This window comes from Monodon monoceros, unplaced genomic scaffold (assembly GCF_005190385.1).
Source record: "Monodon monoceros isolate NGI ecotype Baffin Bay Population unplaced genomic scaffold, NGI_Narwhal_1 Super_Scaffold_1, whole genome shotgun sequence".
Classification (NCBI taxonomy): Eukaryota; Metazoa; Chordata; class Mammalia; order Artiodactyla; family Monodontidae; genus Monodon; species Monodon monoceros.
This window is the reverse complement of record NW_021703765.1, coordinates 67,225,089-67,252,359: the sequence shown is the minus strand read 5'-3', so window position 1 is coordinate 67,252,359 and position 27,271 is coordinate 67,225,089. Positions and strand designations below refer to the sequence as shown.

The 27,271-nt window shown below is 51.3% G+C and overlaps 1 protein-coding gene across 4 annotated transcripts in view; it reads right to left on the bottom strand.

The window, feature by feature from the left end:
- Nucleotides 1–24,124, bottom strand: part of TPST2 (tyrosylprotein sulfotransferase 2) — a 56,688-nt gene extending 32,564 nt beyond the window's left edge. Inside the window, exon 1 of one of the 4 annotated variants that reach the window (XM_029219218.1) lies at nt 24,063–24,124. The gene's annotated coding sequence lies outside the window, so the exon portion shown is untranslated. Of the gene's footprint in view, nt 1–23,627 lie in introns of all 4 variants that reach the window. The other 3 variants (XM_029219224.1, XM_029219212.1, XM_029219232.1) reach the window with 3 other exon arrangements.
- Between the last annotated feature and the right edge of the window lie 3,147 nt (nt 24,125–27,271).

The window sequence follows — 27,271 nt, the reverse complement described above, 5'->3', positions numbered from 1 at the left end:
ATTCACCCTTCCTCCTTCTAGCCACATACTGTCCTATCACACAGTAGATCTCACCTCGGCCTGATTTTGCCCCTCTGGGGCCAACTGGCGATGTCCAGAGACAGTCTGGGCTGTCACAACTAGGGATCATCTGATGGGTAGAGGCCAGGGATGCTACAATGCCCAGCACCCACCACAAAGAACCATCCAGCCCCAAATGTCGGTAATGCTACTAGGGCTGAGAGGTCCTGAATCACACGTAACCTGAAACTGGCTCGGTTCACTCCACACCAGGTTGGGGAGATTTTCCCATGTCAGCATACTGATTCTGTCATTCAGTAAACACTGCCTGAGCACCTACTGTGCGCCAGGCCCTGTTCTAGCACGGGGCCACATCAGTTAATGACACAGGCAAAGCCCTGGCCATCCTCTCGGGAGACAAGACACATCAATGTGCAGGACCCCAGTGGGTCTCCCTCCCTCTTTGTAATTGCTCCAGAGCATCCCCGGCAGGGATGGCTGACCATTCAGCCATCACAAAGGGACATGCCTCCTTGTGCTCGTGAGTGAGAGGCACCCCACGGCCTTGACAATGCATCAGCAGGGTTCCCTGGAAGCTTGCTAGTCCCACTCCAGAGGTGCAGGATTAGAGTCTGCATTTTACCCAGCCCCCAGGCATCCCCACGCACATTAAAACTTGAGAAGCACGGCTCCACTCTAAGTAGCCACCTAAAAGCAGTTGGCTGGCTTGGGGGCCAGGCATCCTCTACGTTTCAGCAGAAGTGCCTTCCAAAGACCCTCCTGCCAACGGTCTGCAATTTCCCCGTCTGCACCAACTCTGTATTGTCAGATGTTACTGTTTTTGCCGATTCCTCCCATTTTCCAGATGTGCAGACTGAGGCTAGACAACCAAACCCCGGGGCTGATGACTTCTAAGGCCTCTGCCATCTCTGGCTTTTAGGATTTGGCCACATCCTGGGCATGTGCCATGCCAGCTTCCCTCCCAAGCACTCTGGCTCTCAGAGAGCAAAGCTGCTTACCTAGCAAAGGAAAATGTCCTGCGGGAGAGCAGCTCTGTAGAGGGAAGGGGAGCTTCTGAAAATACCACCGGGGAGGCTGCCCTGTGCCCATTCATGTCCAGTCATCCAGGACAAAGGACCAGCTGGATCCTGGTGCCCACTTGCCCTTTAATGCACAGGAGGTGACGCCAGGACTCTGGGATAAGGGCAAGGATGGGGGAAGGAAAGGGCTCTGGAGCCAAGGAGCTGGTGGGGACCCCAGCTTTGCTCTCACATCAGTTTCCTCTCCTGGAAAATGGCTCATGCCACTCACTTCGGAGAGCTGCCGTGAGGACTTATGTGCAGATCAGTCACCAAACAGCAGCCGCCATCTGGAGCCCTGCCTTGGGCTGGCACTGCGCTGCTGCACTCAACTTACGACCGCTACACGGCAGTCGGCTGTGCTCAGCATCGCCATCCTCCCCACTTGACAGATGAGGAAGCTGAGGCTCAGAGAGGTGCCGCACCCTGCCCTTCATCACACACTGAGCTATGGCCATGAGAGCGGTGGCCGTGGACCTTATAGGTCAGGCTCCTCATAAAAAGCCTGCCTCTGTTGTGCCGTGTGACACGGGGCAAGCTGCTTCGCCTCTCTGAGCTTTAGCTTCCAAAGCTGTGAAATGGGAACGTAGTGCAGGGATCGGAGATGGGAAACCCCTGCAAACTGGAGAACGTACAAGATGTTCCTCCCCCCCGGGCTCCATGCTGTCATCCCCAAAAGACCCAGCCCAGGAAGACCCATCACCTGTCAGCATCTATAATCTCTCCTGTACTCTCTGTACAACATGGGTGAGGTCAGGCAGAGCCGGTGGCCCGCTGGGAGGGAAAGCCACCTGCTCAGGGTCGCACAACTGGTAAGCAGTGGAGAGCAGGGCCAGGCAGCAAGAGGCGGGGTATCCAACCTGAGTGGGGTGCAGGCAGCAGCCAGCGTAGGGGTGCAGGCCAGGCCGGGGCTGGTGGGTGTCTGGAGCGGTGGCCACCAGGAACAGGTGGACCTGTACCGGCTGAGGTCTCTCCTACCGGCTCTTAGCAGTGAGGCCCCTTTGAAGGACTGGTCAGTCCCAGGACGTGCCCGCTTCTCCCCAAATGCTCCTCCTCCCTGGGGGCCCAGCCTGGCCACCTGTTCATGGGCTGGCAGTGGACACTACCTGTCTGGGACATCACAGCTCAGGCCTTCCAGGCTATTCGGCCTCCCTGTGGCTGGTCTTGACCTGTTATCTGGAATCTTCTCTCACCACTGTGGCCAGACGGTGTAGCTGCCATGGAAACCTGACCATGTCCCCCCCGTCTAAACCCTTCCATGAGCCCTCAGCCTCGGCACGACGCTGCAGCTCCTCCCCACGGTTTATAACAGCAACATCCAGTAGAAGTTCAAGGTCAGCCACACGGTGAAAGTCAATTTTCCAGCAGCCACATTAAAAAGGTAAGAAGAAAAAGGTGAACTTAAAAACTTCATAATAGATTTTATTTCACCCAGTATATCCCAAAATATTATTAATCAACATAAAAATGATTAATGAGACAATTTACGTGCTTTCTTAGTACTAATTCTTTGGAATTGGGGCTGTATCTTCTATCATCAATGCATCTCAATCTGGATGATCAACTTGTCAGTAGAAATACCCAATCTGTAGCTAAAGTTCATAAAATTCACAGATGGAAAAGTACATCCACATCCCCGAATAGTTCTACACATATTTAAAAGTTTGCCAAGAATGGAATGGAGTATCTGTTTTGAAATCTAAATTTAAATTATATTAATAGAAAATTCAGTGCCTCAGCTGCATTAGCCACATTTCGAGGGCTCAACAGCCACAAGAGGCTTGTGGCTCCCGAAGCAGACACACAGGTTCAGTCCTTAACTGTCTGGTCCCCACAGCCCTCTCACACCTCCTTTCCAGGCCTGGCCTAGACACGAGTGGAATCTCCAAGCATGCCCTGAGCTCACATCACCGTGATTCATCCGCATTCTTCCTCGGCATCCCCCATTTCCTGCCAATTCCACTTCCTTCATCTGCGTCCTTCCTCGGCATCCTGCACTTCAAGCCCTCTCTGACATCCACTGCACAAGATCACATTCCCGGTCCCTCTGCTCATCCCATCACATGGCATTGGCATTGGCCATCTAGAGGTTCCCCAACCTCACCACTATCGACATTTGGGCCAGGTAATTCTTGTTATGGGGCTGTCCTGTGCATTGTATAGCAGCATCCCTGGCCTCTACTTACTAGATGCCAGTAGCGTCCCCTCCCCAAGTGGTGACGGCCAAAACTATCTCCAAGTGTCCCCTGGGGACACAATCACTCCTGACTGGAAACCAGTGCCTGGAACACAGAAGGCACCCAAGCGTGCACCTAAACAGAAGAGGCTTACCCAAGTATACTCCACTATGAAGCTCGCCTACTCTGGGAAGCCTTCCATGATGCCCTAGCACGGTTAGTGTTCTTCTGGGCTCCCACAGCCCCCCGCACTCACCCTGGTGCAACCTCCTCCGAGGGCAGGAACTGGGTCTTGTTCACTGCCATACTGTCAATCCCTAGCTCGGCGACTGGTATATAGTAGATGCTTAATAAATATTTATAGAACTGACCCAAGAAACAGGGATGACTTATGCTGAAAAGCCCCACGGGGCTAGTTTTGCCTGTTTTAGTTCAGGGCTTTCATCCCTGCAAAGGTGCTAATAACAGTCCCAGCTCTGTTTACACACCAAGCACTAGGCTAAACACTCCAGCCTAGCAGAGTGTCGAGAGAGGGAAACTGAGGCTCAGACAGGTGAGCGCTTGACCTGTGTTCAAATTAGTGACTTGGAGGCTCAAAACTCCTGGTTCTACCTCTTACTGATCAAAAGAAGTTACACATAGAAGAAGATATTTGCAATATATATGGCAAACAAGATATCTGTATCCAGAATATATAAAGAACTCTGGGAAATCAATAAGAACAGGAAAGGCAACCCATTAGGAAAAGGGGCAAATTTTAAGAGACACTTCATCCAAGACGTTATCTATATAGTTAATAAGCATGTGAAAAGGTGCTCAATCTCATTATCCAGCAGGGAAATAAATGCAAAATAAAAGTACAACGTGGGGCCACTATACCTCTGAATGGTTTAAAAAAAGAAAACAAAGAGCGTAATACCAAGTGTTATTAGCAAGGATGTGATTCGATCAGAGCTTTCATGTTCCACGGGTGGGAGAGTAACCTGGCACAATCTCTTTGGAAATACTCTTTGGCATAAGAGACAAAAGCTGACCTTGCACCTTCCCTATGACCAGCAATTCCACCATTAAGGACATATCATCAGAAATGCATCTAACTGTTCACCGCAGAGCACATGTCATGTTCCTGGCAGCATTATTTGCAACCGCCCCCAACCGGAAACCACTCAAATGCTCACTAACAAGAGGATGGATAAATAAGCAAATACAAATAAATCCATCCATACTGAACAGCCAGGAGAGAAAACAAGCCAGAACTTCACAAAATATGGGTAAATCGCTCAGATATTATGCTGAGATATTAGCCCCAAAAGCCAGTACAAAAGAGAACATAAGCTTTTATGTATGTAAAGCATTTTTATGTATGTAAAGCACTTTGTATGTAAATAAAGTACAAAGACAGGTGAAATTAATCTCTAGTAGGAGACTTTGGGATGGTGGTCACCCTTTGTGGAGCCTGGAGGGGGCACAGATGTCTTGGGGGGCGGGTGCCGGTCATGTGTTTTTCTTGATCTGGGTACACACGGGCATGTTTATCTTTTGAAAATTCATCGAGCGGTCCTCTTATGATGTGTGCACATTTCTGTATGTCTGCTTGACTTCAATAAAAATAGCCTTAAAGAATCACACTTTGCCAAATGCAGCTGGGCATCCTCCCACCCACACCTTTCCTGTCTGTTCCAGAGGAACACACAGGACTCCATTCATTCATTCAAGGACCTCTGGCTGCCAGACACTCTCCCGGGGCCCAGTTTGGTGCCAGGTGCCAGGGACAGAAAAGTGGATTGAGCCTTGGCCCCCGATTTTGCCACTCACACCCCAGTGCCTGGCACACATACGCCCCAAACCCACACGCAAAAAATGAACCACCAGGCCGGGGCGGCTTCTGATCAGGGGCCAAGGAGGTGATGTCTGCTTGTTTTGCTCTCTCTCTCCCACTTGGTGCGAGAAAGTTTTCAGGCTTTTTCCTTATGCTGGACCAATCCCGGTCATTCTGGCACAGGTAGAAAGGTTTCGTACTCTGCTACTTGTCTGCCACCGTCTTCCCTCCCTCCTGCCAGGCTTTCCTCTGCTCCCCACAGGATGATGACTCCTGTGTTGTCACCTCCAGCCCAAATCTCTCTCCTCGACACCAGACCTGGCCAGCAACTGACTCCGCGTCACCTCCACTTGGCGTTGAGCTGGGACTTCAAACTTAACGTATCCAAAGCTAATCTCCTCGTTTCTCCCCCTAACTCACTCCACTCCAGTTGTGGGCAGCTCATTATGCCCGGGCCAAAAGCCTCAGAGGCAGCAAGAAGGCCTGACCCCTCTCTGTCTCTTCCAACCCAACCCAACCTTGCGGCCAATCCTGTCAACTGCACCTTCAAAACAGAGCCAGGCAATGATTTCTTGGATCTGACACCAAAGGCACAGGTAATAAAAGAAAAGAAATAAACAAACTGGACTTCATGAAAATGAGAACGCTCTGTGCTTCAAAAGATACTATCCACCGAGTAATAAGGCAAACCACAGAACGGGAAAATAATATTTGCAAATCACACAACTGATAAGGGATTCATATCCAGAATCTACAGAGAACTCCTAAAACTCAACAACCAAAACCAAGCAACCCGATTCAAAAACTGCTGAAAGACTTGAAAGGACATTTCTCCAAAGAAGACATACAAATGGCCAAAAAGCACATGAAAAGATGCCCAGCATCGCTACTCATCAGGGAAATGCAAATCAAAACCACAATGAGATGCCACCTCACACGGATCAGGATGGCTAGTGTTAAAAACAAAGAAAACCCAGAAAAACAGAAGATAACAAGTTGGTCAGGATGTTGAAAAACTGAAACCCTTGTGCACTGTTGGTGGGGGATGTAAAGTGGTACAGCCGCTGTGAAAAACAGTATGGAGGGTCTGCAAAAAATTACAAATATAATTACCATATGATCCAGCAATTCCAGGGCTGGGTATCTACCCAAAAGAATTGAAAAGCAGGGTCTCAAAGAGGTATTTTTACTCACAGTATTACTCACGATAGCTAAAATGTGGAAGCAACCCAAGTGTCCATCGATAGATGAATATATCAACAAAATGTGGTAGTTTATATAATGGAATATTATTCAGCATTAAAAAGGAAGGCAATCCTGATACATGTTACAACATGGATGAAGCTTGAGGACATTATGCTAAATGAAATAAGCCAGCCACAAAAAGACAAATACCGGATGATTCCACTTATATGAGGTCCCTAGAGCAGCCAAATTCATAGAGACAGAGAGCAGAATGGTGGCTGCCAGGGGCTGGGGAAGGAGGATGCGGAACCAGTGTTTGAAGAGTACAGAGCTTCAGTTTACAAGATGGATGAAAGAGTTACTGGGGTGATGGATGGTGGTGATGGTTGAACAGCAATGTGAAGACATTTAATACCACTGAACTGCACATTTAAAGATGGTTAAGATGATAAATTTTATGTTGTGCGTATTCTAACACAATAAAAAAAGAGAAACCCCCCCCCCACCAAACCAGAGACAGAACCCACTTGCTCCACATCACTCACACTTGCTGGGCGTTTGTATTTTGTGTATCCATGTCTCATCACCCTGGACCAAGGTACCCAGGTCTCTTGTCTGCCTAATTCCTAACTGGCCTCGCTGATTCCACCCTAGTCTCCTCCGTCCATTGTCAGTGAGCAGCCAGTGACTGGATGAACATGGAAATCAGCTCTCGGCCCCTCCTCTGCTCTGAATCTTCCCATGGCTCCCACTTCACTCGGGAGAAGCCAGTCCCCACACGGCCCACAGGCTCTGGAGGCTCAACCCTGCCCACTGCCTTCTGTCCTCATTCCGCACCTGCCCTGCCTCGCTCTCCGCCAGCCACACGGCCCCCTTGCTGTTCCATACACACACGTGTGCGCACACACACACGCACACTGCCCGGATGCCCTTTCCCCAGACATCCACTTGGCCTTCCTGTCCTCGTTCATGCCCCTGCCCCATCACCCATTTCACACTGCAACCTGCCCCCAACAACACAGCACCCCAGACCCCCCTAACCTGCACCATTTGTCTTTCCTCCCCAGCACTTCCCAGTAGCTAACACGGCCCGTAACTGACTTCCCATACTTAACTGTCTGGGGTCCTTGAGTGCTTTGCTCGCCAGAGTGGAGCATAGTACATACTTAGCACTAAATACTTACTGAACAGAATTCTCGCCCTGGGCCCCTCTCCGAGCCCCTCTCTGCACAGCAATCATGAAATACCCAACTTCCCAGGGCGACCTCAACTCACCATGTTATCTCCTGACCTTGGTTCCCTTCCAGGCTTCCCTGTCGAACAAGATCCCTGTGAACCCCTTCCCTTCCATGAGCCTGATCCAGCTCACCACTCAGCCCTGTCCAGCACCCCAAACCTGGCCCCCAGCTCTTGCCCATCTCTACACAGCGGGCCTGTCACTTTCTGCTTGTACGACACTGCTCAGACTCCCCAAGGCTCCCCACTACCTTCAGGAGGTAATTCTTCACATGGCTTATGGGGGCCTCACCATCTGACCCCGAGCTCTGGCCAAACAGAACTACTATCAGCCCGGAGGGTGGCACGCACACCTGATTTTCCTATCCACATTCTCAGTCTACCTTAGACTCCAGGTGCAGACACCTGACCCGGGCCTGGATAATGATAGCATTCTGCTCCCAGGTCACAGTACTGGTTCAGGGATGGATACATGACTCAATCTAGGTCAATGGCAGTTGGCTAGAGACTCTTGCAAGATCCTCTGGGGAGGCGAAACAATTAGGGTACAGGGCCATTTCTAGTCACCACTTCAGAGCCTTCCTGAGACTGAAGCCAACCCAAGAACGTGGTGCTGAGAGATAGAGACATGAATCACTGATATTAGTTGGGCTCCTGGATCCAGCCATGCCTGAAGCCATCCCTACCCCTCAACTTTTTACATGAGCCTATAAATTTACTTTTTTGCTTAATTCCATGGAAACTGGGTTTCTGTCTCTGTTACTCAAGAGCCCCAACTAACTGGTACCTACATACCCTCTCCTCATCCTTACCTTGGCCTGTTTGTTATTGCCTTTGCTTAAGCATCACCTTTTCCAGAAAATCTTCCCTGAACACCCAGCCTGTAGTAAGCACTCCACTATGTCTCCCAGTCCCCTATGTCTACCCCTTACCATTCTCTATGATAACTGCTGTTTGCACCTCCTTGAATGTCGGGAGCTCATGGACTGAGGGGTCCTGCAGTCTTAAAATAATTTTTTTTTCTCTTCCCAACCTTAACACAGAGCTTGGCCTACCCAAAGGCATTCATATTTTATTTTTTGAGCTCACTTTGCAGGTTACTAAGTTTCCCCAGGTATCAGGGAGCTGTGAAAAAAAATGCGTTCTGCAGGAAGATGGAGGTGAGTTTAAATTCTCCACCTGTCAGCTTTGTGACCTTAGGTGAGTCACTTAACCTCTCTGAGCCTCATTTTCTTACCTGTGAAAGAGGAGAACAACTAAATACACATAAAGGCTTTAATACCATATTGGAGCAGATTAAATACTCCATTAAGGGCGGTGCCTGCTTCCACTTTCTCCCCCAGGACATAAACCCTGCCTTTTCCTTTCATTGTTGCTCCACCACTGGTGTGGGCATCTGTCAACCTGCCTGCTGAGAATGCATTCTCCAGTCTTCTGGGATCTGTCCTTGTGACTGGGGTAGGGCTGACCCCATGCCCAAGACCAGCAGCTGAGGTCTGGTCAGTAAGAGGGTACAGATGCTCATGGATGGGTAAGAGACTCCAGGTGGATGAATCGGAATCAATCCCAGGATTTGCAAGAATTATTAGAGAAATAGTTCTCTTATAGCTGAGATAGCTAAATTAGCAGGATGTATGCCTGGAGATGTTAGTGGGGAGAGCATGCCTGAGAAAGAAGCCGTCACAGAAGAAAGCCCATCTGAGAGACAGAGAGCAAAAGAGAGAGCGCTCTGAGACAGTGGAGTACCTGGATACAGCTGTACCTGAAGGCAGTCTACCTTTGGACTTAACCATTTACCTAACTCAATAAATGCCCTTATTTTTCACCTTAACTATTTTAAATTCGGATTTTACCACTCAAAGCCAACTGATACAGACACATAACAGGCTCTTTTTGACCTTTGCACACTTAGTACTCAAGTGGTCTTCTCCCAGGCCCTAGCATGACTTTTTTAAAAATTTGTTTTGACAATCTAAGCAACATTGATTTCCAAAGTCTTATTTGAAGACTCACAGTGATGGCTGGAGCCAGCTAACCACTCTCACTTCTGCCCCAAGGGTGTGGATCTGAGTTTTCCTCAAGCAAAACTAACCAGAGAATATCCTTACCAGACGTCAGAAAGTTGCTCTGATACTTCATGCTTAGAAAGTCTTTGATTAACTTCCCCCTTCCCCTGCCCCTTAATTGTAGTTTATGGCTTTTCTGATTGCACTTCTTTGTTGTAGAGGTTTTGCAGTGGCAGACAGCCAAAAAGGTAGAAAGGCTTGACCAAGAACAAAGCAAGCGGGTAATAAATACTTGCTGATGTAATGTTCCCAGATAAGACAGGTCTTTCGTCCAGGTGATCTTTAGGGCATCTGAGCAGGGGACAGGGGTGGGATTTGGGTGGGGGTCTTAAGAGCACAATTTGCAAGCAGCACATCCCTGGGAATCTAGTTTCCTGGGACATCAACCTGCCCTGCTGCTTCCCTCTTGGACAAACACAGCCCAGGACTGGGAGACCCTCCTCCCTCTCACGTGCTCCTGAAGCAGGTGGAAGAGAAAGAATTTCAAAGAGCTTCAAGAGCTGCTCAGAACAAGAACACTTCAAAAATCAAAGGGAGGAACCCATGAGGAGAACCGTCTCCTCACAGTCCACTGACTTCTGGAAGCCAGATTCAGAGTGAGTGAATGGCCTTTCCTTAAAGGAAAATGGTTTGGGGCTCTGAGGGGGCCTGGGACCTTGTTGGAGAGTATCTGAATCTGCAGACTTGCCCAGACATCAATAGGAACAGAGCCAGGGAGCAAGATGTGGTGGAGAGAGTCCCTGAACTTCTCTGAGTCTCAGTTTCCTCATCTATAAAATGGGTGAACAACACAATCCTTATTGCTGTGAATTACTGAGCATGTCTATGCATCAGGCACCACATAGCCTTATCTATAATCGTGCCAGGAACTCAAGACATGGTCACTAATATGATCCCCATTTTACAGGTGAGGAAACTGAGGCCCAGAGAGGGGAAGGGGCTGGCCCAAGGTTTCACAGCTTGTGCACGAGCCAACTCAAGTGCGTCTGACCCAAAAGCCCCATCTTTCCACCAAATAAGGGCTCCTCTTGATGGCTGCCTCATGGGTCTTTGTGAGGGGTCAATGACATCACACACAAAAAGATAAAGATGCAGCTGTTTGCTCAGAAACTGGCAAGTCATAGGGATTTAGGTATTTGAGAAATGGATGGATGGAGACACAGAGAAACCTCTTGAGTCCTCATTACCCACTTCATCTGGGCTCCTGCTGTCCCTAGTCCTAAGTGGAGGAGGTCCCAGACAGCAGAGCTGGGAGACAGTGACAGTAAGCAATCACATCCTTTCAGTAAAGGTGCACACACCTGGGTGTCCTCACCCTCCACAATGTGGGCTTTCCGCCATGGGTCTGGCTGTGCCCACCACTTCCTGCCACACTCCCAGCCCCATGGGGAACTTGCCACCCACCAGCCGACCTCACCAGAAGCGGGCCAGGGAAGAGCCATCCCTTCTCACCCATCCGTGTGGGGCTTTACCCCACACTGGTTTTTCTGGACCATAAGATGAGAAGATGATGTGCTGTGGATCTCCCCGCCCCAAGCAGCCCAGGACCACCCAGGGTCTCCAGTAGGAAGACATGCTAAACGACCTCTGGGGTTCAAGGCAAGAGTCCAGCCTTCCCCACCTGCCCCGGCCCCACCAGTTTCACCTCCCACCACTCACCTATGGAGCCCGCAGGCCCCCCGAAGAAGGGCCCGGTTCAAATCCCATCCCTCCACTTCCCCAGATAAGAGGCCCAATTCCCCTCATCTGAAAATGGGGATAAAAATGCACCTCCCTGGAGGGTGAGATGACTTTTGCCCCTAGGAGGCCCTCAGCGGAATACCTGGCACACACTGGGGCATCAGTAAACACTGGCTACGAATATCATGATTGTGACACCAAATGCCTTCTTGTCCCTATACTGTCACTGACACTATATCTTCTTCCTATGACACTTCCCTTCCCTTCTCATCTCCTCTAGTAATTACGGTAATAACAATAGCAATAATCACAATTACCAATTGCTGAGGGCCTCTTATTTGCCAGACTGTGCCCAGAGTTCTTCACACGGACCACCTCCTTCCCAGCACGTCCTCCTGGAACAATGCCACTGTGATTCCTGTACTTCTCCTGTGATGGTTAATTGTATGTGTCAACCTGTTAATTGTAGGGGCAACCTAAGGGATGCCCACATAGCTGGTCAAACATTCTGGGTGTGTCTGTGAGGGTGTTTCTGGAAAGGATTAACGTCTGAATTGTTAGACGGAGTAAAGATCGCCCTCAGCAATGTGGGTGGGGATCGTCCAATCGACTGAGAACAAAAACATGGAGGAAGGAATTTGCTCTTTTTCTGCTGGAGAGGCACCTGCTTGACATCCATCTCCTGCCCTCACACACAGATGCTCCTGGCTCTCGGGCCTTCAGACTCGGACTGAGTTACAACACCGGCGTTCCTCGGGCTCCAGCCTGCGGATGGCAGATCATGGGATTTCTCTGCCCCCATAACTGGGTGAGCTAATTCCTGCAATAGATCTCCTCTTAAAATACATCTCTCGGGCTTCCCTGGTGGCGCAGTGGTTGAGAGTCCGCCTGCCGATGCAGGGGACACGGGTTCTTGCCCCGGTCTGGGAAGATCCCACATGCCGCGGAGCGGCTGCGCCCGTGAGCCATGGCCTCTGAGCCTGGGCGTCTGGAGCCTGTGCTCCGCAACGGGAGAGGCCACAGCAGTGAGAGACCCGCGTACCGCAAAAATAAAAAAATAAAAAAATACATCTGTCTCTCTATATAGGTCCCATTGGTTCTGCTTCTCTGGCGAACCCTAATACATCTCCCTGTGCATCTGTCTTTCCCCCTAAAACGTCAGCGCCCCAAGGGCAGGGATGGTGTGTCTCGCTCACTGCTGGATCCCCAGTGCCTAGCACGGGGTCTGGCATACAGAAGGTGCTCAATATTCACTGCATAAATGAGACCCCATTGAATCCTCACAAAAACCTACTGACATCAATGATGATAGTGTCACTTTAAACTGAAGATATGAAGGGTACAAATAACTAAGAAAATTACCCAAGGCGGCACAGCACTGAATGGTAAAACTCAGATGTGAACTGGGGCTTTCAGACGCCAAGTTCGTACTCTTACGAATTAGGGAAATCTCACATCCAAAACAGGGCTCCACCTTGCAACCTGGGAGGCTGCCGATGGGGCCGGCCTTCTTGAAACACATCAAGGCTGTACTTTGGGGGTAACGTTTCCAAGGGGACCTTCCTCGTGCCATCAAAGCCTGGAGAAGTCGGCTCTGAAGGAACTTGTGGGTCACCACGGGAGACTGATGCCCAAGTAACTGGATGACGGGCTGAATGAAGTGAGAGCTGGATTAGGGAAGTAAGTCATGTGATCAGGGAAGTCAGAAGGCTGTGGATTCTGGCTGGGGCGTGGGGTGGGGGGCGGTGTGTGTGTGGGGCGTGGTGAGGCCCAAGCAGGAATCTGTGCTGAGTCTAAAAGGATGGGCTGCGTTTTAGCAGGTGCAGAGGGGAGGGGAAGCACCCCAGGGGGAGGGCAGAGCTTGATCACAGAGTCCTGGAGGTGTGAATTTGCGTTGGAAATTAGGAGACCGGCAAAGGATTCCCCGTAAGCAGAAGTCTGGGGGTGGAAGTGGGGGAGAAGCGAAATTATAATTGTAATAAAAATAACAACAACAGTAATTGTAATAACAGCAAACATGGATATAGCGCTTACTCCGTGCCCGGGCACTGTTCTAGGCAGTATACACGTATTAGCTCATTTAATTCTCACAGCTAATCTACGAGACCGGTGCTGTTATTATCCCATTTTACAGACGAGGAAGCCGAGGCACAGAGAGGTAAGTCCTCGCCTGAGAGCTCAAGGCAGGGAGATAGTGGAGCAGGGTCTTAAGCCTACACTACCTGGTTTTAGAGCATGCACTACCATGGTGGTTCTCGAACTGGGTTCCCAGACAGCTGCATCCTGCAGCACCTGGGAACCGGTAAGAAATGCAAATTCTCGGGCCCCTTGCAGACCTGCTGGATGGGGGATTCTGGGTATGGGGTGCAGCAAGCTGTGTAGAACAAGCCCTCCAGGGGGTGCTGCTGCTTGTTCAAAGGCACTGCACTACCAGGAACCCTCTCACAAGGGGTGGGGAGGCGACAGGCGGGCGGGAGCCGATCTCGGGGCCTGGAGTCGGGGGAGGAGGAGTATCCCTCAGTCCTCTGCAGGCAACAGGGAGCTACGTCTTCTCCTGGGTTTCCCCAGCGAACCCACAATAGGCCTGTGATTACAACAGCATCCTCCGTGTGACGCAGACCAGGCAACATATAACCAGAGGACTGAGGTTCCCAAGGCCAGGGCAGCCACAGACCCTGCTGAGAACAAACACGCTGTCCACCCGCTGTGAGGTCAGCGGCCTCTGACCCCAGAGACCCGACCCCATCTGCAATCCCCAGGACTGTGCGTCATCACCTGGAGGGTATGTAGAGACAGAGAGGACCTCCAGGGAGGAAAAGCTTGCCCACGGTCCCCCAGCAGGAGGGCAAGGTGGCCTCAAACCCAAGTCTCCCGCCTCCTAAGAGGTGGTTTTCACAGGACACCTACAGAGGGCCACCAGAGCACCCACCTGCTCTCCCTGTCTTGCTGGGGGTCGGGGACCCAGACTCTGCTCTGTGCTCCAAACCTGTCTGCATGACCCTCAGCAAATCACCTCAACTCTCTAGACATCAGTTTCTGCATTGGCGAAAGGAAGGGGCTGGACCCAACCTCTAATCTGGCTATGCTCCCCCAAACTCTCAGCCCTTAAATATGCACTGCTGGCCTACTGTGTTCTCAAGGGGAGCCAAGGACACACTGCCTGGTGCCTGCCCATGGAGCTCACAGCCTCTCGGTGGCCCAAGGAAGGCCGAAGGCAACATGCCGTGGGCCTCGCACCTACTCCTGGGAGCCAGGATCCTCGATCAAACCCAAAGCGGCATTCAGCCCTCTTGCTGTCAACCCAGGCTTCCTCTCCGCACCCCGGGCCCCCACGGCCCTGGGTCCAGCTGGGCCGGGCGAAGGGCCCGGGGCCAGGGCTGGATTCCAAACCCTGGACTACGGCATGGCCTCCACAGACCTCCTAATCTCCCTCTTCACGGGGGACGTGGCCCACACCAAGTCTCCCACACTTCCACTGGGGATGCTTGGCCGCGTCCCCGGGCTCTGCAAGGGCTCTGATGGTTCTGAGGCAGGATATCACTCACGGCCAAAGGAAGTGGGACGGAGATGGAGGAAGGGAAAGCAAGGAAGAGTGGTGTTAGGGTGTGTGCGTGTGGGGAGGAGAAGGGGAAGCAGTGCAGGTGGGGGAGGGAGACGACAGACAGACAGGGATAGAGATGGGGGAACCAGGGATGCGGAGAGACAGAGGTGGGAGAGAGATGTGGGGAGAGAGAAACAAGGAGAGACAGAGATGAAGGGAGACAGAGGCAGGGGAGACAGAGTCAGGGGAGAGACATAAACAAGAGGGAGACAGGGATCGGAGAGACAGACAGGGAGCAACAAAAACAGAGACGAAGACAGACACACGGCGTGGGGGAGGAGCAAGACGCGGAGAGGGAGTAGCCTGGAACAGGAACCCCAGCTGCCCAGCGAGAACCAGGACCCGCGCCTGCACCACCATGGCTAACGGAGTCCTTCCCCACCCCCACCCCAGGTCAAGGCCCCTGCGGCTTCAGAGAAAGAGCAGAATATTAAGAAGAAGGCTGCTGCTGGTCTGGCCCCCTCCTGCCACGGGGCTCCCCAAATTCCCACCTGCTGAAGACCACCTTCATTCATGACGCTGGCTACAGCCAGAACCCCCTTTACTCTCACCTACTTTTTTTGTTAAATGGATTCAATATCGTTAAAACATTTTCAAAGGAAACTCTACCCCCCAGCTTAAATTAAAAACACACTCTAATTAAAAAGTAACTGCAAAAACACATGCAAAGGAAGCGATCCCTCTCCCTTCTAGCTGGAGACTGCCGCCTGCCCAAGGACCCCAGGGGGGCCCAGTGGGGGTCTGGGGTCCACAGGACTCTAGAGAGAAACATTGAGGTAGCACCTAGTGAAGACTCTGTCCAGGGAGTCATCAGAGGGTAGAAGGGGACTTGGAGAGGAAAACTCTTTTTCATTCTCCAGGGTAAAATCCAGGTTCTCTGACCTGGCCAATTTTAACACCCTCCCACCCCCAACATACACACGCAAACATACTAAAATCTCAGTGCCATGAACTCTAACCTACAAAGCCCACAGTTTTGTGGCTGTGGTTCCCTTCCCCTAGAAAACCTTTCCTGCCTTCCTCTACCCAGCTAACTCCTATTGGTAAATTTATACCCCCTCCTCCAGGAAGCCTTCCCTGACTGCCTCCCATTCTTGCGTCAATGGGAGCGCTTAGCAGCCTGCATGGCCTCCTGCACCGCAAGGCGAAGGGCTAGGCATCCCCCACATCTTCTCAGGACTCAGCAAGGCCCCCAACTCCCAGCATGGGCTGCGAGGATATTTGTTGACTCAATGGAAGGACAAATAAAGAAATGAGGGTACCTGAGCACCCTTGGATGGGTTGAAATCAAAACAAAAGCTTCTCTGTGCTCCGTAAAAAATGTCCAGGCAGAAGCTCTCATGTAAAAAGAATGAGCTGACCTGGTTCCAACCGGCCTCACCCAGCTCCTGACCCCCAGTCTCTGGGCCAGCGACCCAATCCCTATGAACCTCAGTTTTCTCACCTATAAAATGGATACAGCAGTGAACTACCCGTAAAGAGCTAAGTACCCTGGAGGCCCTCAAATGTTAACTGCAATCATTCTTTTTATCACCACCTTATACTCACCAAATCACAAAATATTATTACTTGAAGGAACCCAAGAGATGAGTAGATTGAGACTGCCAGACTTTCTGTAAATGGCCCAGTAATTGTTGTATTTTCAGTCCTGTGGGCCACAGGGCCTCTGTTGGAACTACTCTACCCCGCTGTTGTAGCATGGAAGCAGCCACAGACAAAATGTAAGTAAAAGCGTGGCTGTGTTCCAATAAAACTTTACTTACACAAACAAGCAAATGGGCCGGATTTGGCCCAGGGGCTGTAGTTTCCTGACCTCTGATATAGGCTGTCACTGCTCCAAGTGTGGTCTTTAGACAAGCAGCACTGGAGCCTGCTAGGAGCTGGCAAGAAAGGCAGTCATAGGCCCTGTCCCCACCCGACTCAATCAGAATCTACACTTTGGCAAGAGCTCTAGGCGATTCGTGAAAGTGTTTAAAAGTTTGAGAGGTGTGGTCCCCAATTTCCCAGCTCAGCACCTCGGGTCAGAGATGTGATTTACCCTTTTTCTTGTTTGCTGCCTCCACCAGAAGGTGCACTGCGGAAAAAGTGGGACCTGGTGGCTTCCTGAATCCTGCACCCAGCCTCTAGCTGAGAACCTGTAGCATGTCCCTATTCAGCAAGTTACTGAGTGCCCAGTATGACCCAGGCCCAGGGCCAGGTGCAGGGGACACGCCAATTACTGCAGACATCACTCCGTGGCTCTCCGTGCAGTGATGGGATGGATGGATGACTCGCTCGGGCAGCCAGTGGAGTTGGGCAGATCTGGGTTCGAATCCCGGTGTTGTCACTTCAGGCCTGTGTGACCTCGGGAAAGTGACTTGAGTCTCAGTTTCCAGGAAATGGAGTTGTCAATAACAAAAATGTCTCCCTGTGAGGACAGGGAGAGGGTATGGGATGGTGTCCCAGCAACTGTGCAGCTGGTGTGGATGCGCTGGTACACAGACACACACCCGCCAGTGCTCATGGCACAGGGACCTCGGCTGGCCCCAAGTAGCTCCGTGGGTTAAGCAGGGACCTGGACCAGGTAAGGCGGGACCCTGGGGCCCAGAGACAGGGGCTCCTCACCCGGGGAGTGTGGGACGGGGACAAGGGTGTGTTAAAAGCCTTGAGGGTTTACAGTGGCAGAAGAGGTATCAGAGGCCTCAGACAGCCTCCAATAACCTAGAAAAGCAGAGCTGGAAAGACTCTTGGAGAACATCAAAACCAGTGGTTTAAAAAATATATCAATTTTTTTTTAACTTTCTTTTTTAAATAATTAATTAATCATTTTGGCTGTGTTGGGTCTTTGTTGCTGCGCGTGGGCTTTCTCTAGTTGCGGTGAGCAGCGGCTACCCTTCATTGCGGTGTGTGCGCTTCTCATTGCGGTGGCTTCTCTTGTTGCGGAGCATGGGCTCTGGGGCGCTCAGGCTTTAGTAGCTGTAGTGCGTGGGCTTCAGTAGTTGTGGCTCACAGGCTCTAGAGCACAGGCTCAGTAGTTGTGGCGCACGGGCTTAGTTGCTCTGCGGCATGTGGGATCTTCCCGGACCAGGGCTCGAACCTGTGTCCCCTGCATTGGCAGGCAGATTCTTAACCACTGCACCACCAGGGAAGCCCTATATTATTTTTTAAAGCAACGGATCTGCTTGTTCAAGTGACACCCAGGCAGGTCCCTGGCGTCCTCAGAGCCCTGAAGGCGTGCACTGGGCCAGGGGGCTCTCGGGGCCAGGGGACCGTGGGGAGCGACCAGGACAGCCCAGGCCATCGATGGGGCAGCTTCAGGCCACTCTAGTTTTGCCCAAGCTCTTGAGTTTCCATAAGAAGTGAGACACTGGAATTATTCTCTAAAAATATTTGAATGTTTTCTCGTTTTAAAATACAGCACTAGGGGCTTCCCTGGTGATGCAGTGGTTGGGAATCCGCCTGCCAATGCAGGGGACGCGGGTTCGTGCCCCGGTCCGGGAAGATCCCACATGCCGCGGAGCGGCTAGGCCCGTGAGCCATGGCCGCTGGGCCTGCGCGTCCGGAGCCTGTGCTCCGCAACGGGAGAGGCCACAACAGTGAGAGGCCCGCGTACCGCAAAAAAAAAAAAAAAAAATACAGCACTAGATTGGGATTGACACATATACATTATTGATACTATGTATAAAATAGACAAATAATGGGAACATACTGTATAGCACAGGGAACTCTACTTAATGCACTGGTAGTGTCCTAAATGGAGGGGATATATGTATATGTATGGCTGATTCATTTTGCTGTTCAGCAGAAGCTAACACAACATTGTAAAGCAACTACAGTCCAATAAAAATTAATTAAAATAAAATAAAATACAGCACTGTGGGAGCGACACAAAAACCAACCTGCAGGGCAAAGCCATTGACTAGCAGCTTGCTACAGCCCTACCTGCCCATTTCACAGGTGGGGAAACTGAGTCTCAGAGAGGGGAAGCACCTTGCCCAATGTCACACAGCAATGTGGAAGCAGAGCTGGGACTCAGTTGCCTCCAAGCTCTTGTCCAGCCCCCAACTGCTCATGAGAGTGGGGGGAGTGGGGGGACATTGGGGAGGGGGGTAGGAATCTAGTCTTCACAAGCCAAGAGCCCTGCTTGTTCTGTCCGTCCAGGAAAGAATGTGGGCAAAGAGGCAGGAAAAGGGATGAACAATTATTAATAACATAATTTTACAATCATATAATATGTAAGAATAATTCTATAATAATGTAATAATAGCAACTGACATTTTCTGAGCGTTTTCTGTGTGCTAGGCATTGAGACAGGGTATCAAGAAGGGGGTAAGATGAAAATTAAGAGTGTAGACTCTGGATTCAAACCCTATCTCTCCCACTTCCTAGCTCGGTGACCTTATGCAAATTACTTCACCTCTCTGTGCCTCAGCATGTACATCTCAGAGGGCTGCTGGGAGAATTAAATGAGTTCAAGTACATAAAGTACCTAGAACATTGCCTGGCACCCAGTAAGCCCTGTTGACATTTTATTTATAATTATTGCCTCTGGACAGATGGGGAAGCCGAGGCTCACAAAGGGACACGTTCAAGTGTCTCCGAAGATCCTGTCTGACCTTGGGGCCTTGCATTTTGCCCGATAGAAGGGTAGGTATTAGGTTGGCGAAAAAGTTCGTTTGGGTTTTTCCATAAGATGTTATGGAAAGGGACTTCCCTGGTAGCGCATTGGTTAAGAATCCGCCTGCTAATGCAGGGGACATGGGTTCAAGCCCTGGTCCGGGAAGATCCCACATGCCGCAGAGCAACTAAGCCCGTACGCCACAATTACTGAGCCTGCGCTATAGAGTCCGCGAGCCACAACTACGGAGCCTGAGTGCCACAGCTACTGAAGCCTGTGTGCCTACAGCCCAAGCTCCACAACAAGAGAAGCCACAGCAATGAGAAGCCTGCGCACCACAATGAAGAGTAGCCCCCGCTCGCCACAACTAGAGAAAGCCTGTGTGCAGCAACGAAGACCCATTGCAGCCAAAAATAAAAATAAATAAATAAAATAAAATTAAGAAAAAAAAAAAGTTACGGAAAAACCCGAACGAATATTTTGGCCAAGCCCAATACTTTATCCCCAATCCCTCCCGTCAACAACTGCAGGAGGTAGGTCCCATTTGCACTTCTGTTCTGCAGATGAGAAAACTGAGGCATAGGAAGGCAGCTAGGGAACCCAGACCCATTGCCCCTAAGTGGACTGGCCGGATTCTAACACAGGCCTGAGCCCTGGAGGATGCTATCACCCAAGCCCACTTTCTGGCCACCTGCCCACCTTCTGGCTACAGCCACATGGGTCAAAAGTCTGGTTGATGCAAAATTCACTTGGCAGCCAGGGCAGCTGCCCTGCCCTTGCTGCCCACCTTCTGAGCATGCAGGATAACAAGCAGCTTCTCCGGGTGGCAGCCCCAGACGTCCCCCAGGGCACGTGGGCACTGCCCTCTTCGGTCCTTCCCTGCAATTTTTGGCCCAGCTCTCGGGCTGCTCTGAATGAATCATTCCCACAAATCATCCTCGGGCCGCAGCAGCCCAGGGTGGAGGAGACCCAAGCAGGGGCATGGGAAGGGGCAGGCATCCCAGAACCTTCTCCGGAGCAGCCCCATTCAGGGTGGATGTGTCTGCAGAGAGCAAGGGGCTTTGCTGCAGGCAGTAGGAACGGGCGGTAAGTGGGGAGGCCAGGAGCCAGCTACCCAGACAAGCTTCCACGCCGCCATAGGGCAAATCAAAGCCACAAAGGCCACACCCGGGCTTTCAAGTCGTCAATACCAGCCACTTCTGATCTGCCACTCCTGCTACAAATTGATCCACAGAGTCACGTCGATAAAGCATCTGAACACTTTATGATTCCCAAAGTGGTACTGCATTCAGTCCATGCCCATTCCCCAGCAGGGTACACTGAGGCCCAGCAAGGGGCAGCCCCTTGACTAGCCTCCTCAACCCTGTTTCCGTTTCCCCAGGCTGCCTTCTTCGTGCACAGGAAATCAGGACTTTAAAAGGCCAAGAGAGTGAAAGTATGCACAAGTGAATAAAGCGGGAGGGGCTGTACATGGCCACCAGAAGGCCTGGTCTCCACAGCCCTCCCAAAGAGCAGCTGCCCAGGTGGGAGGAGGCCGGTGGCTGGGACCCGGGAACACAGAGCCCAAGGCTGGTTGAAGTTCCCGAACCAGCAGGTTACAGGTTGAACCTCGTGAAGAACGGATGACCTTCAAGCCCCTTTGTTATCCTGTGATGCTGCCACCCTCTGACCTAGGATCTTCCCTGCAGCCTGGCCTCATGGAAGGCAAAGAGCATGTGGGAAGAGGTGGGCGTCCCAGGTGGGGGGACGACACCCGAGAGGAGGGACGGGGGTGTGTGTGTGTCCAGCGTGTCACGGGTGGGGCATCTGTCGCTCAGGACTGCTGGCCTCAGGCCTAGGGGTGGCAGCTCTGGAAATAAGCAGTGGCTCACTTAGGGTATATCTAAGGGAACCACGTGGCCACCAGGGGAGGTCACCTTCAGAATGAGCATAGAGTAGCGGGTGGAACACAGGCAGGACCAGACCCCACTTCCGAGCCAAGGGACAGGCCTTCCCTTAGAGCTGCAGTCTAGGAAACCCGCCAAGGGTCTCCCTGGCCTCCACATGGAGTCTCAGCTGTCAAAGGACCCCCGCTGGCCTGGTGTGGGAAGGTCTGAGCTGTCCCCGCCTCCGCTTTACCTTCATCCCATGCAGAGGTCCCTAAAGGCACCACCAGATCCTGTGCTGGGTCCTGGGTTGGGCACTGCGAGCCCCTGGGTTCCTCATGGCCTCCTCTGGTCCCGCTCAGGAACAGAAGGGACACAGTGCACACGTACCTCGGCTAAGAGGCCCACAGGCTTGATCTGTTTCCCTAACTGATGGTCCCAGAGGCATTCCCAGTTACTCTGCTAAGGAGGAGCTTAATTTCATGTGTGTTAGTTTCATGTACGTTAATTTCATGTACATTAATTTCATGTGTGTTAATTTCTAACTAGCACATCAAAGCCAGTGATTTCAAAGATTAGGACTGCTGAAGACTAAATTTGTTTAAGATTATACCCCAACCCTCATATGCTGCTGCTGGGATTATAAAATGGTGAAGCTGCTTTGGAAAATGTTTTAGCGGTTCCTCAAAAGGTGGAACACAGAATTATCATATGACCCCCCGATTCCACTCCTAGGGCTGTACCCCAGAGAACTGAAAACATACGCCACACAAAGACGTGTACACGAATGCTCACAGCAGCACTACTCGTAACAGCCCCATAAGTGGCAACAACCCAAATGCCCAACAACTGATAAATAAAATGTGGTATAACCATGCAATGGAATACTCTTCAGCCACTAAAAAGAATGAAATGCTGAAATAAAATAGTAATGAAGTACTGCATACTAGCATACGGACAAACGCTGGAAACATTCTAAGTGAAAAGCACCAATCACAAAAGGCCATAGTGCATGATTCCATTTATAGGAAATGTCCAGAACAGGCAAATCCATAGAGGTGGAAAGTAGATTAGTGGTTGCCAGGGGCTGGGGTGGGGGGGTGGGGGGATTAGGAGTGACCACTGATGGGCCCAGGGTTTCCTTTTGGGTGATGAAGATGTTCTAAAATTAGACAGTGGTGACGGTTGCACAACTCTGAAAATCCTAAAAACCACTAAATTAAATACTTTAAAAGGGTGAATTGTATGGCATATGAGTTACATCGCAATAAGGCTACTATAAAAAAATTACATGAGATTTAAAAAAAGGTGATATATATATTAAGTAAATAATAGTATCAATATTATACAATTGGGATTCGATGAGTTAAAACGGTTCATTTATAAATGACACAATAAACCCGATTTCACAGTCATGGAAACTGAGGCTGAGTGAGGGGGAATGACTCGTCCAGGCCACATCACTATTAAACCAGAGTGAGTCACACCAAAATTTGTCCAAACACAGAAGCTTGGCCTAACCATCTAGACACACAGCTGAATGAAGGGATTTGAGATGGGATATGGGGAGAGGTGCCCACAGCCCAGAATGGGGGACAGACCTGCAAAGAGGTTAATAAGTGAGGGAAAGGGCCAGATACCTCTGTGGGATTCAAAACACGAAGCACCCAACAATGCCTGGGGAGTGCCAGGGAAGGCTTCCAGGAGGAGGTGCTGCCCAAGGAGGCTTCTGAAGGATGAGTAGGAGTTTACCAGCCCTCCTGCCCCAACACCTCTATAAGACGCATGAAGTCAGGGGGCCTAAGGGTGAGTTTCAGCTCTGCCACATAAGGGTGAGTTTCAGCTCTGCCACATCCTAGCTGTTGGACCTAGGGCCGTGGGCACAAGACCTCTCTGAGCCTCAGTTTCCCCGTCTGTAAAAGGGGAAGTAGACAAGGTGATCAGCCCTTCTAACTACTGCACTCAATCGGATGGTTCCCACCCTTCCTCCCGAGGGGACCAGCCTTTGAGTGGAAAAGCCAGACCTCGACCTCTGTCCCACATAATAATAACAGGCTTTGCCAGGTCAGGCGTGCCCAACCTTGATGACCATGCCCCCTTTCCCTTGCTGCCACTCACGTCCCAGCTTTACAAGGCACCTCCCGTTCAGCTGTGCACACTGAGAAGGGGAGGTTACTGGGCGGTGGGATCCTCTGGTCAAATTCCGCCCCCCCCTCCTTGCGGGTGACCCCCAAGTTCACCAGGGCTGCCCCTATCCCATGCTCTCGTCGCCCTCCTCCCCAGGCAGCGATTTCCTACCCCCACCCCCTTCACTTTACATACGCCTGGTAACTCCACGGCGGCTGCAAGTTAACTTCAACGCGTCCCCCGCGCGTCCAGGCGCCCGCGTGTGGGGCGCGCCGGGGAGGGGTCCGGGGCTCAGACAGCGGAGACACGCCGCCTCCCCGCCAAAACACACGCACGCTGAGCGTCTCCCCCGCGCAAGGTCCGAAGCGAGAATCGCGGTCACGGGGGCCGGGTGTCCGCCGCACCCGGGGGAAAGCGCTCGCAGCGCCGGGCGGGTGAGAATTCGCGAACCTCCCGCCCGCCCGCGCCGCCTCCCTACCAGCACCCAGCCGCGGAACCCGAGCAGCTGCGCCGGGCCCGGGAAGAAACTGCGAGGGCCGAGGGCTCCCCGCCGCCCGAGGCCGACCCGCAGGCGGCCCCCTGCCGGGAGCTGCAGCTCTGGCCCCCCCTCGCTGCCCCGGAGACACCTACCACGAGAGGCACGGCGCGGCAGCCCCGCGTGCCCAGCGACTCAGTGCTTGCCAGCCGCCCCGGCCGGGGGAGGCGGGACCATGGCGCCGTGACGTCGAACGGGGGCGGTCCGGGACGTGGCCCCGCCCCCAGGTCCGCCCACGGCCGCTCCCCGCGCCTCCCGTCCCGCCTCCAGACCGCGCTGTGGGGCGGGGCGTCCATGGCAGCTGACTGCCCGCCCCGGAAACTCTGGTCGGCCGGCCGGCTTACCCACAGGGCGGGCAGCTCATCGCTTTCCCCACCCCCTGCTACTACTCTGCTTAAGAGAAGTTCCCTCTGTCTACAAGCAGGGGAGTGGAATGATCGCCAAGAAGTGGTGTAAAAGAAGAAAACTAGACCCTGAGCAGCGAGTTTTAATGCTACTGTCTGTAGAAAACAAAAGGAAAACGGGGAAGGGCTATCATACAATTCATATACATCACTGGTTCTCAAGGAGGGTGTGATTTCGCCCTGCGGGCCACCAACCTCCCAGGGAGACATTTGGCAATGTCTGAAGACATTTTGGGTTGTCACAACTGGGGGGTTGGAGGGGATACGTTTCTACTGGAATCTAGTGGATAGAGGCCTGGGATGCTGCTAAACATCCTACAATGATCAGGACAGCCCTCCACCCTGCCAACCAAAAGCCATCCAGCCTAAAATGTCAGTAGTGCAGGGTTGAGAAACCCTGTTAGATAAGAATAAAATAAAACTCCAGGCTGGTAGAGCTCAACTCAGTCTAACCTCTCTGTGCCTCTGTTTCTCCGTCTGTAAAACTGGGAAGATAATAGATCTATCTATGCATCATATGCATATGCATTGAATACCTGAAGGAAGGGGAGGAAAGGATGAAGGCTTACTTCTCACTGTGAACCTTTGTTCTTTTTGAATTTTTTTTTTTTTTTTACCATTTGTATATATTACCTATTTAAAATAAATTTCTAGGACTTCCCTGGTGGCGCAGTGGTTAAGAATCCGCCTGCCAATGCAGGGGAAACGGGTTCAAGCCCTGGTCCCGGAAGATCCCACATGCCGCGGAGCAACTAAGCCCATGTGCCACAACTACTGAGGCTGTGCTCTAGAGCCCGTGAGCCACAACTACTGAGCCCACGCGCCTAGAGCCCGTGCTTTACAAGAGAAGCCACCGTGCTCCACACAAGAGAAGCCACCGCAATGAGAAGCCTGCGCACCACAACGAAGAGTAGCCTCTGCTCGCCGCAACTAGAGAAATGCCGTGCGCAGCAACGAAGACCCAACACAGCCAAAAATAAATTAATTTTAAAAAATTAAAACAAAAAATAAAATAAATTTCTATAGTAGTTACCACCATAACAGCAAATGCATATATATATATTATATCTCTATAATTACCTTTATAGTATATCTATATAATTACATACTATTTAGGCATTGCTCTAAGCACTCTATATTTACACACTTAAACCTTTAATAACCTTGTGAGAGGTCTATTATCATCCCCATCTTACAGATAAGGAAAAGATGACATACAGATATGAAGTATTTTGTCCATGACCAACCATATGTTTATTCATAGCTCATTAATTCATTCATTTATATGTCTAATAAATAGTACCTGCCATGTACAAAGTGCTGGAACTGACAAAATGAATTCGCCTGCTTCCATGGAGCCAGCTGTTACTGGCCTGGAAACAACGGAATAATGTTATATAGTGTTTATTGTGCACGTATCACAGGCTTTGTATGACTCACTATGGGGTAGCCCTGCTGGATGTTTTATAATGTCCCTTTCTGGGTGGAGAAATGGAGATCAAAGGAAGAGGTCTGAATGGGGCATGTGTTTAAGAACATTCTAGCAACATGCATTTCCTGAGCGCCCTGTGCTGGGCGTTGGGAGTCAGCAGGTAACAGGAGGTCTAGGGTCCTGCATCCAGTTGGGGTAATCTGGACCCTCCAACAATGGAGTTGGGAAAAGGGTGATCAACCTGGTCCAAGGAGGGAGGGCCGGGGGTGTTTACACTGAGGCCTGAAGCACGGCTGAGGGTTCATAGGAGATTGTGCTAATCACAGGGCCCCGCAGGTGCAAAGGTCTGGCAGGAAGGACCTTTGTCAAGGGGCCCTGCATGAAGTGCAGAGTGGACAGGATGTGGGGCGGGTGAGAGGAGGTTGCGGGGGTCTGCAGGGGCTGATGCTGCGGGGCTTTGTGGGCTAGAAGGAGTCAGGACTTTATCTTGCAGAGGTGGAGAGATATGGAAGGCGTTCAGCGGTGGAAGGACGTGCCAGCTTTGCTTTCTGCAGAGATCCTCTGGCTATTGTGCAGAAGAGGACAGGCAGGGAGACTGGTTTGGAGGCCGTTAAAATTCTCCGGGGGAAGCTGGTCAACCCAGGTGGGGCTGGGGACATACTCGGGTTCCAGAGATGTCTGGAAGACAGAACTGGCAGATCTCAGCGGCGGCGCTAAAGAAGGGGACCAGAATGATCGCCTGGTTTCTAGGTTGCACCTCTCCTCTCAGCACCCCAACTCAGCGAACCCCCTCAGGTCTCAAGCTGGCTGTCCCTGCCTTGAGGAAGCCTAACCCCACCTCCCCACCCCTGACAAATGTCCTGATGAGATGGGCACTGGACCAGGCAGCCGGGGAAACTGATGTGACGTTGAAGGCAGATGAACAAGCTCATTACTGTTTGCTCCTCCAGCCTGTGAACAACTGGGTCAGGGGCCTCTTCTCTCTTCCCCAACCTGTCTCCCCAGCTTCTAGACAAAGCCTGGCATATGGGAGCCCCTCAGTCAATATTCATCGAAAGCAGGAAGAATAAATGTAGCATAAAGCACATGGATTCTGGGACTTCCTGGTGGTCCAGTGGTTAAGACTCCGAGCTCTCAATGCAGGGGGCACAAGTTCAATCCCTGGTCAGGGAACTAAGATCCTGCATGCTGCACGGTGTGGCTAAATCAATCAATCAATCAATCACGTGGATTGTAAACCCCTTTCCATCTCGGACATTCAAGAAGATGATGCCAATGATGATTCAGACGCTTGCTATGCTCTAAGCACCTTATAAGAATTACATTCAAGCTAATCGTTTACTCCTTCCAACAACCTCCAAGATTCTATTACCATTACTCCCGTTTTACAGATGAGGAAACAGAGGCTCCATCAGGTAACTGGGCTTGACCAAGGGCAAGAGCTAGTAAATGTCAGAGCTGAGATGCA